The sequence below is a fragment of the Protopterus annectens genome, chromosome 5.part1 (genome assembly GCF_019279795.1).
Source record: "Protopterus annectens isolate FY-2018-M chromosome 5.part1, PAN1.0, whole genome shotgun sequence".
NCBI lineage: Eukaryota > Metazoa > Chordata > Ceratodontiformes > Protopteridae > Protopterus > Protopterus annectens.
Window position 1 is genome coordinate 764,774,697 of NC_056736.1, and position 14,357 is coordinate 764,789,053.

Below are 14,357 nucleotides of genomic sequence, written 5' to 3' on the forward strand. Positions count from 1 at the left end.
CACACACACACACACACACACACACACACACACACACACACACACACACACACACACACACACACACACATGCACACATACACGCACACATGCACACACACATGCACACACACTTATCTCTTTAAAACAACTAGGAAACTTGTGAAAATGTATAGAAAGAGGCATTTCTAAAAGAAAACATGAGGCTACTACCACTGCTTGGGAATCATTTGGTAAGACCCGCTATGGAATATAGTGGACAGTTCTGGAGACCTCCTTAGTGGGATGTGGAGACCTCCTCAATGTAAAATTCCCAGAAGTTCAGGGGCATCAGTGATGGAGAACAGTGAGCATTTGAAGCCTTATAAAGGGAGATTAATGGATGCTGACATGCATAGTTTCAAGGTAAAGAGAAAGATAGGGTCATGGCAGAAATGTTTTAAGTATTTTGTAGGAATTTATTAAGTCCAAGTGGATAACATACTTCAAGAATGGAGACATATCTAAAGAAGATCAGGCATTGTTGGCATATAAACTAGATTACTCAATGAAGCTTAGTGCAAATACCATTTCTTAGATGTGCAGTGGATAAATGGATACTATATGTGATGGTGCACAAACACTAACAAAAAAAGCCAATTACTCATCCAGGAATGCAGTAGGGAGGCAAATCCTGACAAGAACTGGGCGTGACTAATGGAATATATTATCAAATAAACAGGGTTTAGCAGCAGCCAGATCATATGTGCTATTCGGTCATTATTTAAAAAACTTGTAGGAGTAGTCTATAATACAATGTTTAACATTAATGAAACTGCAGTGAATATGATGTCATGTAGAATGATTGCTATGAGTTAAGGTGTCAAGGCAGCAGTCAGGGTTTCCAAGACTAACAAAATAATTATATGTTTAATGTCGGTGTGGTACACACAATGGTTCTTTACAACATAGGAGGTAGTGTTTGCAGCTGTTGAGACTACATACGGATAAAAAGTTAATTCAAGGATCATACATAAAGTACACTATTCCTGATTAACAGCTCTGCTGCTCGGGGAACAGCAGAATTAACATAATTTTTTAACTTTGTTTAACTAGTAGCAACTAATCATGTATTATTTATTCATTCATTCTTTCAGTTATTTATTCATTAACTTATTTATTTGTTTGTTAACTGGGGTACAGCACTGATCCAAACAGAATGTTTGTAGGTTCACATTCAGAGAAATATGAATATGGTGTAATGTTTGCGATGCTGTACCTGTATGATCCCTGTATTGAAGTAAATCAGATCTCTCCATGTTATTCACCTGATGTACAAATAAAACTGGGTGGCATAATATATTGAATAGCAAAGAGAAAAAGTGGATCATAAAGCTTGGGGGTTTGTTTCCCCGTGGACTAAATGAATATTTACGAGTATTCAACCAATGGGTAATGTCTTTATATTATCTAAACAGCATGTGTTTTTTGAATTGAATTTATACACTGAGGAAGGCTGTGTTGTTGTTCCAGCCGAAACCATTTTTTTTTTTGCTGTATGTATCTTTGAATACAACCATTTCAGTCACTTTTGCTGGCTCTTGTTTTTTTGTATGTATTCAGTATTGTGAGCCCTGCAATTGCTCTCGCGCAGGGGGACTTTGATTATTGTGTATAAATATAACCATAATATAAATAAAGCCACCATACACTACATTAATGCACTGGATAAAAATCTGTTTTGTTGATGTTACGTTTAGGTGAATATCACACATGAATACCATTTGGTACATTGTCCCTTTAATTAGCCCAAAAACTTTATAATACAATAGTGTAAGCCTTTTTAGAATTCTCCTTTGTATATTTGTGTGTATAAACTTTATGTAAGAAAAGCTGACATACACTGCACTAAATCTGAATCACATACGAATATCATTTGTAACATTACCCCTTTAATTATATCACATATGAATATCATTTATGACGTTACTCCTTTAATTATATCACATATGAATATCATTTGTAACATTACCCCTTTAATTAAATCACATATGAATAGCATTTGTAATGTTACCCCTTTAATTATATCACATATGAATATCATTTGTAACATTACCCCTTTAATTATATCACATATGAATAGCATTTGTAATATTACACCTTTAATTATATCACATGTGAATATCATTTGTAATATTACCCCTTTAATTATATCACATATGAATATGATTTGTATGGTTACTCCTTTAATTATATCACATATGAATAGCATTTGTAACATTACCCCTTTAATTATATCACGTATCAATATCATTTGTAACTTTACCCCTTTAATTGTATCACATATGAATATCATTTGTAATGTTAGCCCTTTAATTATTTAAAAAACGTCAGAGCAGTATGGTGTAGTACTTTTGAAAATACCGCATCCTGAGTCTGCAGCGTTCATAATTCTCCATGCAGGAATATCATAGGGTTAGGGTCAGCCTTGAACTGCCTCACTGTTCAGTCACAGCTGTCTTAACAGAGCGGCATAGCAAGGTAATCAGTAATGTGTTAATTTCCATCTGAATTCCATTTATTTTTGTGTTCTACCTGAATGCTTAGTAAAACCATATAAAAGCTATCATTCTGTGATTTATCGCTTATGGTAAATTGATCCCCACAGGAATTATAATAACATTTGGAAGGTCAGAACTCTTCACAGGCCAGACTTTCAGTACTTCACTTCAAAGGACTTACTATTTTACACCACAGGAACTTGGGTAATGGCACTAAATAAATAAGTTTATCAGTTTGCTTGCTGGTTCAGCAGAAGAGAGCAGTGAAATGTAATAGCATAAGAGCATTGAGGTCATAACAAACTGTGAAAACCTTACTGCATCAGAGACAAACTGCACAATGTTATCTTCATCCACTCAGCTTACCCAAGAAGTTGTATGAATCCAGGGATGCTTAGTTTTAATCTCTTTGGATATAATATGATGCATTTTGCTGTCTTTTAGATACTCAACAAATACGAGCTTCTCAGATGCAAACAAATGGTTCCTTTTCTCTGTAAGCTTGAATAGTTTGCGTCTGTGTTTTTCTGTGTGTGTGTACATGTGTCTGCCTGTGCATGTGCATGCCATATGTATCTGTGTGAAACAGAAAGAGAGAGAGAGAAAAAATCATTCACCTTTTTACTGATACGTCAAAAAATTATGCCTGTTTTACACGATACCTTATCCAGTAACCACTAAAACCAATATTTGTTATTATACTGCTGAGGTGTGATTAATTTCAGTTGCCCCTTTTTCATATCTTTATATTTGCACCATTTATAAGGTGGCACAGTGGTACAGCAGATAGCTTTGTTGCCTCACAGGCAAGAGGTTCCTTGGTTCAGTTCTCAGCTCGGGTGCTTTCTGTGTTGGGTCTGCATGTCCTCCATGTGTTCAAGTGGGTTTCCTCCAGGTGTTCCAGTTTCCGCCCATAGTCTAAAGACAAAGCAGTAGGTGGATTAGGCACTCTAAATTAGCCAAAGGTGTGACTGTGGTGTGGAAGAACTACCGTGGCAGTGCTAGCCATTTGGCAGTGTAAAACCTTGGCTCCAGATGATAGTCACTGTTGAAGTGACACCTCAAACCCATGTGGGAAAAAAGGGTTGTGGATGGATAGATTTGCACCATATAACAATGCACAGACAAAAAAAATCAAGAAAAAGCTAAAATAATTTCAAGAAAAAACAATTTATTTAATAATATTTCCTGTAGCATGACACTTTTCAAAAAAACTAAATCTTATTAGCTGGCAGGTCATTAGAAAGTGCTTTAATAGTAGTTAGCAGGTCTCCAGGACCAGATATATTAAAACCCCAAAAGCAGCAGTCCTCCTTTTCCATTACAGCAAAGCAGTGACTGCATCTCAAAATTGTGAAATTTAATATATCTTGTAATAAATAGGAAGAACTTTTTAAGAATGAAATTATCATATAAAATAACATATTATGTCCTTCATGAAGATACATTCAACTGCTGTCATCACACACACACGCACACACACACACACACACACACACACACACACACACACACACACACTCTGCATTGCTGTATTAGTTAAGTTTCATATTAAAAATGTAAGATATGACAAAGCCTGAGGTTCATTTTGGCTTTTCTGCCATGACTGATACCCAAATCTAAAAACTGTGACTATAGAGCAACTCCATGTAAATGACCCCTATAAACCATCACACTCCCATATCTCATAATCAGATGTTAACTTCTGTTCTTTAAATCATATTCTTTGAAAATTACCTATAGTCCCTATGCCACTTATATGAATATATTAGATAGTAATTTATATATTTATTTAATTGTCAAATACCTAATGAGGATGACTTGTGGAGAAAATGTTTTCTAAAACTTGCACAATAGACTAACAAATCAGATTACTTGAAGGCATGTCTAGTAATGTAATAGCATATTTATTTATTTTTTCCTTGACTGGGTTAGTGCCACATGATATATGACCTATTTTCAGGGAAGACCAGAGGTGGTATTCATAATGGGTAGGGACATCAGTTTTATTTATTGATTTATTTATCCTTTGTTTTCTGACTTAATCCTATTAGGCTAGTGGCTTCTTTTCAGGAGAGACACAAGGTGGTAGTTATATAAGTAGGGAAAATTTGTCCAGGTCATTAAAGAACTTTCCCTATCACCACTGTTGCAAGTGAAACCCTTTTTGGAGGATGTTTCTGTTTCAGGCACAGAGGTAGCCCAGAGATACAAGGGAACAGAAGGAGAGGATGGAGTAGTGAAAGAAATGAAGGAGAAACCAAATATTAAGACAGGAGAATATCTGCAGGATTCTGAGGAAATGTTTCAAAGGAACCTGTTTGATGGAGATGAGTCACCAAATAACAGCTGCGGTTGCAGGATGATTTACTTAAAGAAATTGTGGTGCAGAGTGAGACAGAAAATGAAGGAGATGTTTCCTGGAGAATATTATGGAGAAAATGCAAAAGGATGCAGAGACAATCCGGTCAAACAGTGGTGAGATAGAAAAGAAAACATATGCAGAGAAAGTAAAATAAGGCAAAATTGGAGTAGCAGAAAAGAAGGAGAAGAAAAAAAAAACAGAAATATGTGGTAAGGATTCAAAGTAAAGAAGACAAAGAAATGGACAGGTATGAAGTGTGGGACAATTTAATAGCTCCTTTGGGTGCAAAAGAACACAAGGTAAGAGCATTTATTCTATTTAACAGAGACATTTTGTGAGATCATATTTGAGACGGTTTTTCCAATGGAAAATTTTCTTAGAGAACATGAAAAAAACAAAGACTGTAAAACATGGAATTGTTGCATAGTGAAAGCATTCAACAAGGAAACAAAAGAAAGTTCATATCTAATTTCAAACAGAGGTAGAAAGAGAGGCTTTGAAAGGACTTTTGGAAGCTCTGTGTAATAAAGTACTGGGCACTGCAAAATTTTATGACAAAAGGGGTTTATGAGCTGGTGGCTAGGATTGTAATAATGGGTTAAAATAGAAAGAGAAAAAAATATATGAATACCAAGCATGAAAAATGTGGAGGGGAAATGGATGTTATAAAGTACTGGGGACAACCCCAAACACTTTTTTTGTGTGTGGAAAAGAAGAACATTTGATAAGTAACCACGACAAAAGAAAATGTTATATTTGTGGAGAAATGGGACACGCAAAAAATGTGAATTGAAATGTCATAAATTTAACAATAACAATTTAACAAAATTGTACATTTACGCATGGACTGCAAAAATGAAATATAAGAGTAAGAAAAAGGAAAGAGAAGAAATTGAAAAAAGGAAATTTTAGAAGTAACAGAAATAGAAGAAAAATAGATGAGAAAAAAAAGCACACAGAAGGAGGTTCTATAATAAGTGACAAAGAAGACTTAAACTGGGAGGGTGTAAAATGGTAAAAAGGTAACAGACAGAAAATTTAAAGGGATAAGTAAAGGAAACAGATGAAAGAGAATATATACAGCTAATGAATTGGGCTTCGTATAATGGTTAGGGTATTTGATTCTTATCTTGGGAAAGTAAATTGGATAGACATAGAACGGTCTAGTAATTAGCTATGAATTTGTGAAACCATGAATTCACAAATAAAAAGCACACAGAAAAAAAACACAGAAAAAAATAAAAAGCACACAGAATAAGGTTCTGTAATAAGTGACAAAAAAGACATAAATTGGGAGGTAGTAAAATGAAAGAATAATTTTATTGTTAAAAGGGTAACAGGCAGAAAAAGAAAGTGTATAGGGCTAAGTAAAGGAAATGGATGAAAGAGAATATATACAGCTAATGAACTGAGCTTGGTATGATGGTTAAGGTATTTGAGTCTTATATTGGGAAAGGAAATTGGCTAGGCATAGAATGGTCTAGTAATTAGCTATGAATTTTTGAAACCATGAATTCAAGGAAAAGGGAAAATTAAAATTTTAGAATGTGTTCTGTAAATGTGAATAGTATTAAGAATATAGTAAGAATATGCATTTTGGAGTGGTGTAATGCATGTGATGTAGATGTAATTATATTAGAAGATACAAGATTTTTAGCAAATGAAGAATGATTACAAACAGATAAACTATGAGGAGGAAAGATAATCTGGAATTTGGGACATGAAAGATAATCTGAAACATTCATATTCTGTAGAAATATAGTAAAGATATTATTTGTAACTTTAGCAGCAACAATGGGAAGATTAACCATTGCAAATGTAAAATGGAAATAAGTACATAATATTATAACTTTATATGCTTATACTAATTGTAAAGAAAGGGAAAGCTTATTTCATCAGATTTTAGACTATGTAGTGGTACATATGGCTATTCGAATAATAGAAGACTTTAATTCTGATTTAAGAGGCAAGCGTAAAAAGAAAGGAAATGACTTAAGAAAAATGTTTGACGTTATAAGATGTGATAAATTCAAACTTTCAGACAACAGTTCATGGACTTACAAAAGAGTTATGCATAGACCTGAAATAGATTATTTTATAGTATCAGAAGTTTTAATTATAGGAGAAGGGGAGGTAGTTGAAACATGATTTTCTGATCATCTTCCTATATGACTAGAGATAAAGGAAACAATGAATATTTAAAAATAAGCAAAGGAATAAAAAGGATAAATGAGAAAACATGGAATGAAAAAGGAAAGAGGTTAGTAATACAGTTATGGAAATGTCATATGACTATGAGAATATTTTATAAAAATTGGTCTAAATGATAGATGGTATGTAAGGAAAAATATAAAAAATATTTTTATAGTGGCAATATAATGTGAGAAAAGTAGAAAATGAAAACTATAAAAGAACATATAATGATGCATTGGAAGATTTAGAACTTGATGGTAGAAAGTACCTTGACAAAGAAAAAGAATTATATGAAAGCAGTCAAGAAAAAATACAAGAGTTGTTATATAAGCAATTTTTACAAGCAAAAAGAGAAGAAGCATCGAGTTACTTAAGCAGACTAGTAAAGGAAGATGGTAGTGTAATGAGAGAATTAAAAAATATAAAAGGAGAGATAGAAATAACTCAGAAAAAGGTTATAAATAGTGTAGTACAATATGTACAAGAAATGTTTAAAGAAAAAGAAGGTAGCGAAAAACTCATGGAAAGTAAAAAGTTAGAAAAAAGTTGGAAAAGGAGATTTGTCTAAATGAGCTAGATAAAGTATGAGGACAAGTAACTATAGTTTCAGCTGCAGGATCAGATGGAATGGGGAATGAAATGCATAAAAGGTTAAGGGACTGGCAAAATAAATACTTTTTAAAGATTTTGAATGAATGGTTAAATGAAAGTTTTATGTATAAAGAATTATGTAGTGGAATACTTAAATTCATATGGAAGAAGGAAGATAGAAGACAATTAAAAAAACTGAAAACTATTGGTATTGAATAAGTATGATTATAAGATCTTCATGCAAATAATACAAAAGAGATTTGAAACTAAAATGGAAAATATTATGGAAGATAGCATATATAGTATAAAGGGGAAGGGTTGTCAAGAATTATTAATGATAGTTAAAGAAGTTGTGGATGATATTATCAATAGAAAACAAGAAGTAAAAATCATGATAGGAAGCATTAATAAGGCATATGACACAGCTGGACATAAAATCTTATGTGTAATAATGAAAGAATATAATATAAGTGAGAAAATTAAGAAATTATTTATGTCCGTGTTTAGTAATAATAAAATAAAAATACTTAGAAATGGCTGGCTAAGCCAAGAGGTACATATGAAGAGTGATGTAAGACAGGGATGTCCAATGAGCTGCATAATCTTTGCATTAGTTATGAATGAGATAGTATGTGAAATAAATTACAAAATGAAGGAGGTGGTGTATATAACACATGAATGGCTAAGAATTCCAGTTCTGTTAACATATGCAGGTAACATTATAATAATTGCAAAAAAACAAAGCTTTGATAAAAGAAGTAATACTTTACATAAATGAGGGGTCTAGAGATAAGGATGTCTTTAAATAATGAAAAAGTAAAGGGTTAGCTCATGTAGTAAAGCTCCGGGGTATATGTTTTACAATGAATAAAGCTTCTGTGTTATGTATACAATTTGGGAATAAAAATGTAAGTAGAATTCAGTGGGAAAAAAAAACAACAGAAGAAATAAAACAGACCTGTCTTTTCTGGAGAACATATAAATTATCATTCAGAAAAAAGGCTTATTTGATAAACTAAGTACTTATGGGCAAAATAGCATACTTAGCAGGTATATTTATGTTGCCAACAGTATTTGAAAAGGAATTATTGCAGATATATTTTTTCATTTATATGGCATTCTAGATTAAGCCCAGAAGAAAATGAGTTTTGGATGTAAATAAAGAAGACAGAGGTTTAGGGTTAATTAACTTAATGGTATATACTGTTTCATTAAATTTCTACAAAGTGTTAAAGTGGATAAAAAAAGATGAGAGATTAGTAGTAAAATTGTATAAATATAAATATGATACATTTTTGGGTTTGGTGAACAATGAGTAAAAGAGAAAAAGAGTGTATAAATAAGGTAGTAAAATATTATCAAGAAAAATATTTTTGGTGAAAATAAAAATTGATGATACAGATAAGGATAGAAAAGAGTGGTATAAGAATGTAATGAAAAAATATTAAATAAATTAATAGATAATTTGCTAGTAAAAGGGAATATGCCATATAAAAAGAAAAGTTATAGAATATGTTTATACTGTCAAGAAGAAGAAATTATGTAACGTGTTTTTGAAATGTAAAATAATAAAAATGTTATGGGAAAAACTATGTAAAGAAGATTTTTTGAAGAAATAAAAGAAGTGGCTAAAATAAACATGGATATGATAAAATATTGATATTATAAGAACAGAAGTAATGAATATGTTAAAAGAATAGATAATGTTCATTTTTGGAGCTTCCTTGTGCCTGGCTTGGACACTTGTGACTACAAGACTTAGATTGCTTCTAAAACCATCTAGACCTACATATAAGTATATTTTTTATTTGCACTTGCCCTAACTGTTTCTCGGCTGCATTTAATGATTCAGCTGAAATTATCACTGTTTTTCAGACTGTACTTGTTAAAGAAACTCCATCTGTTTGTTACTGTACTGCTTTTATAGGTTCATAGGTTAGTACTAAGCTAACTGCCCTTGCGAGCCATTTTAAGTTTAGCCAATTATCCCTTGTAAGACTCAAACCTTGCACCTTGTGTTTGTAAGGCAAACATCTTAACCATAAGGCCACCCTTCCAACCCCAGGTTGTTTGAACAATATTCTGACATTTTCTAACCTCCTCTGATACTGCAAAAGCTGTTCTGAGTTTGCCAAGGTTTGCCTGAGTCCGCCAAAATATTTTTAAGTTTTGCAAAGTTTTTGTGTCTTGTGAACATTTCTCAGGCTTAGTGAACTTATTTCTAAGATTCCTGATATTGCAGGAATTCTGGCCTCTGTTGTAAAGCATTTATCTGATTGGTGTGAGGGTTTAACTCTGTAAATGTCTTTCTTCCTGCTGGTATAAAAGTGGTTCCTCTTGCTTGTATATAGGCAAACCTCTCCAGTTTAAAATCCTTTATAGGAAATGCTCTCCAGTTTCCCACTGTTTACAGCTGATCAAAGAGCTGCCAGTTTGTGTAGAGGTTGGTACTACTGCTGGTCATCTAATAGTATAGTACTAAACACTCTCACTTTGACCCTTAAGTGACTCTCCCCTACTCCTTCCCATCTAGAAATAGTTTTTCCTTGCCTTACATAGCATAGGCTAGGTTCAGACCCGCTGAATCTACACTGTTTGGTGTCATTGTGCTCTTAAACCAGCTATCTTACATTAAGAAGGCCTCCCTGCACCCTTGTGGCAGAAGTGTTTAGCTCAGGACCCCTCTGAGGTGGGGATTGATGGAGAAAGGCTCAGTTTGGGGCTTTCCTAGTGGTAGTTGTGTTAAAAAGTGTTTAAATCCACCTGTATATAAACCTCGCTTTTGTTGGGTTTGCACTCAGTTTACCACAACTTCTTGATGTTTGGCAACTTTAGTCAGAGATCTGGAGTGCATCTGCACTGAAATCCAAGGCATCCACTGGAAAAAAAAAAAAGAAAAAATAGGTATATTTTAAGCTAGCACTGCACTTTGTTTGTTAACTGTATTTAATTGAATTACTGCTTCATTTTTGCTGTTTATGACTGCTTTTTACTCTGCACTTTGAAATTGTGTTTCATTGCCTTATATAGCATAGGCTAGATTCAGACCTGCTGAATTTAGACTGTTTGGTAGCACTGTGCTCTTTAACCAGCTATCTTACATTAAAGAGGGCCTCCCTGCACCCTTGTGACAGATGTGTGTAGCTCAGGGCCCATCTCATTTGGGGGTTGCTGAAGAAAGGCTCAGTCTGAGGTTTTCCCCTTGGTAGTTGTGTTAAAAACTGTTTAAATTCACCTATATATAAGCCTTGCATTTTCTTATTGCTGTGCACCACACAACAAGGTTTAGCAGTGCCCTGTATGGATGCAAACACTTGGGAACATAATTTTCCCTATTGAACTTCCAGTAGAATCCACCAAGCTTCCCTTCTGAGCAAACGGCAACTCAGTTGTGGTCTAAGCAGCGTTCTCACACTTATCACCCACAACCTACTATACACCCACTACCTTTGATGCTCCAAGTCAAACTAGCCCACTAGTTAAGCCAAAGTACTATGAACCTATGAACCTATGAACTCCAGCTAGCCTACTTCCTTCCCAAATACCACATTCAGAAAAATCCTGTCACAGTGAATGGGCAGTTTCCCATCATTTCTCCTGCAAGCTTGATTGATATGGGAGGCAGTGTAGCAATTGCTTCATGTATACTGTTGACCATTTACTCCTAAAGCAAACTTATACACTATGCAAGAGATGCAAACACACTGTGGAACTGAAGTCAATTATCTCACTTAAAAACAAACTAGACATCAAACAGGTTGTCAGCACCCATTCTTCACCTCTTATGCAAACCTCACCTCTCACACAATCAAGGTCAGGACACATAAACCCATACACATGGAGGTACTCACTAAAAGTCTACCAAAAGAACAAAGACCTCCGAAATTCATACCACCCATACTCACCACTAAGCAAAAAAGAAAGAGCTATACATATTAACACACACACTCGTGTCTCAACAAATAAGCCCCTAAGACAAAACACATCAAATGTCTTTGTCATAGGTGACTGCATAGTGAGACATACAGATGCATCCCTCACTAGACTGGACAAGAAGGAGGTCATGGTCAGTTGCCTATCAGGTGCCAGCATCCAACAAGTCACACACGCACTCAAGTCACTTAGCAACAAGTTCTGTTATGACTCTGTCATAGCCCATGTTGGACTGAATGACCTGAGATGTACCTCTTTGGACTATATGAAGAGAGACATGACAGAACTCTCTGATTATGTGTCCCAGACAGGTATGTCCCTGCCCTAAGCAGTATCCTGCCCTCACTCAGGATGATGCCACAATATAAACAAAACGTGATTAAGTTCAACAATTGGCTCAGCTTTTGGTTTCAGTCCACGGGGATCCAGTATCTGTCAGCCTGAGAGGATCTGGTAGACAGACCTCACTGCTTTGCTAGAGATATCTACACCTGCCCCCCCCAGGCTTTCAGATACTGACAGAGTCTATTGCCTCCCCCATAGTGCCTTTTGTAGTCAATGTGAAAAATGTTCCAACATAAAATCTAATCAAGACAAGCTCAGGGTCATACTGCTTAATGGTAGAAGTTTAAACATGAAACCTCACTCCCTGGAAGCACTCCTCCACTTGGAGGATGCTGATGTCTGTGCAGTTACCAAGACATGGTTCAAGGCCACTGACAGTGCCCTGGCTGTGCAAGGCTACAATGCCTTCCAAACATTCAGATCTAAAAATGAGTGTGAAGGAACCAAAGGTGGGGGAATAGCCATCTTCGTTAAAACCAAAAACACTTCAAGACTGGTCAAACAGCCCAACTCTCTCAAACTACTACATTTCCAATTAACTATTGGAGAAGTACCATACCACATCATTGCTAGCTATAGATCCTCCACCATGAACTGGGATAAGCACACTGCCTACCTCGATTTTCTGGAATCCCTTGCCATACAGCCTAATACCTTAGTCATTAGAGATTTCAACTATCCTTCTGTAGTCTGGGGAACATACATGACCAAAAACATGCTTACCCAGACATTTCTGGACTTTGTTACCACAAATGCTCTAGAACAGATAATCTGCCTCCCCACTAGGGGCTCTAATCTTCTGGACATAGTACTTACCAACATGTGGGGGGGGGTTACTGTACTTCCCCATGTGTGATGCCCTCTCTGGTTAGGTCAGGTTAAATCAGTGTTGTTTAAAGTAACTACTGGAACTGACACCCTCACAGGAAAAAAATTATAAAGAACTTTACCAAAGCTAACTATAGCCTACTAAGCGATGGTATAAAAAGCTTCATGCCACCTGTAGTCACAGACATCAATGATTACTATGTAGAAGTGTACGCAAATGCCCTGTAAAAACACTTAAGTGACTGCATAAACTCTGCTGTACCTGACTGGATCAAAGCCAGGTCTTTGCATAAAAACAAGCCACCATGACGGACTTCAGGTATAAAGAGATTATATAACAACAGGAAGAAACTGTTGTTCAAAAGCAAGAGGGATATCACTCTGCACAGCAAGACTTCCTTCCTAAGCCTAAACAAAAAAATCAGAAATCTTGTAAAGTCTTCTAAAGCAAATTATGAAACTAAAATCACATTCCTAGCAAGGATAATCATAAGGCATTCTTTAACTATGTCCAAAGTGTAAAAGGGAATTCCTAGCTATGTGTCGAATTGGTTGTAGATAGGATCACTCATACTAGAGTGGAAGATATCGCCAACCTGCTAGCTGACAGATTCAGCACAAACTTCACCCTCCCATCCTCACCTATCTCAAAGCATATCTGACACCAGTCCTCTGCCTAGTTTCTCTAGAGAACAGGTCATCTCTGTGCTTGCCAAGGCCAAAAACATGGCCTCAGTGGGACCAGATAATATCCCAGATTCTTTGCTAAACAATATAAAACAAGACATAGTGGACCCACATGGTGTCCTTTTTAATCATAGCTTGAAAACTGGCTATGTTCCTGCAGAATGGAGAACAGCAACATTAATTCCCCTGCACAAAGGGGGCCATTAACTGACCTTGGGATCCATAAGTCTAACCAGCCTCATCTGTAAAGCTATGGAAAATATTGTCATGGACCTTATCAACAAGGACATAGGTGACCTAATGCTTGACCCAACCCAGTTTGGTTTTGTTAAGGGTAGATCATGCTTATTAAACCTGATAGACTTTTTTGAGATTGTCATCAAAGCCATGGATGAAGGGAAGACCACGCACACAGACTTTCAAAGCCTTGCCAAGACTTTCGACACAATCCCCCACTTTGACATTGTTGAGAAACTCTCCCAGCTAGGGTTAACCCCTACATTACTAGATGGGTAGCTAGTTGGATCACCGACAGAACACACTCTGCCCAAATTTATGAATCCACCTCCACCAGTAGACCTGCCACTAGTGGAGTACCACAGGGGTCTGTCCTGGGCCCCTTACTGTTTGGCATCTATTTCTCAGAAGTCCAAAGTAGACATTCTTTGGCTCACCATGCTCACTGATGATTGGAAACTGGGAGCAATCATTGAGTCCCCAGTGATGTCAACATATTACTAGCAGGGCTAACACAAATGAATGATTGGTGCCAAATCCATGGTCTAAAACTATATGCAAAAAAATGCATTATTATTCCCTTTGGTAAAATGGAATTCCCTACAAATTACAATGTTGAAATCACCCACTGAGTTCCAACCCAGTAGTTCAAGACTTGG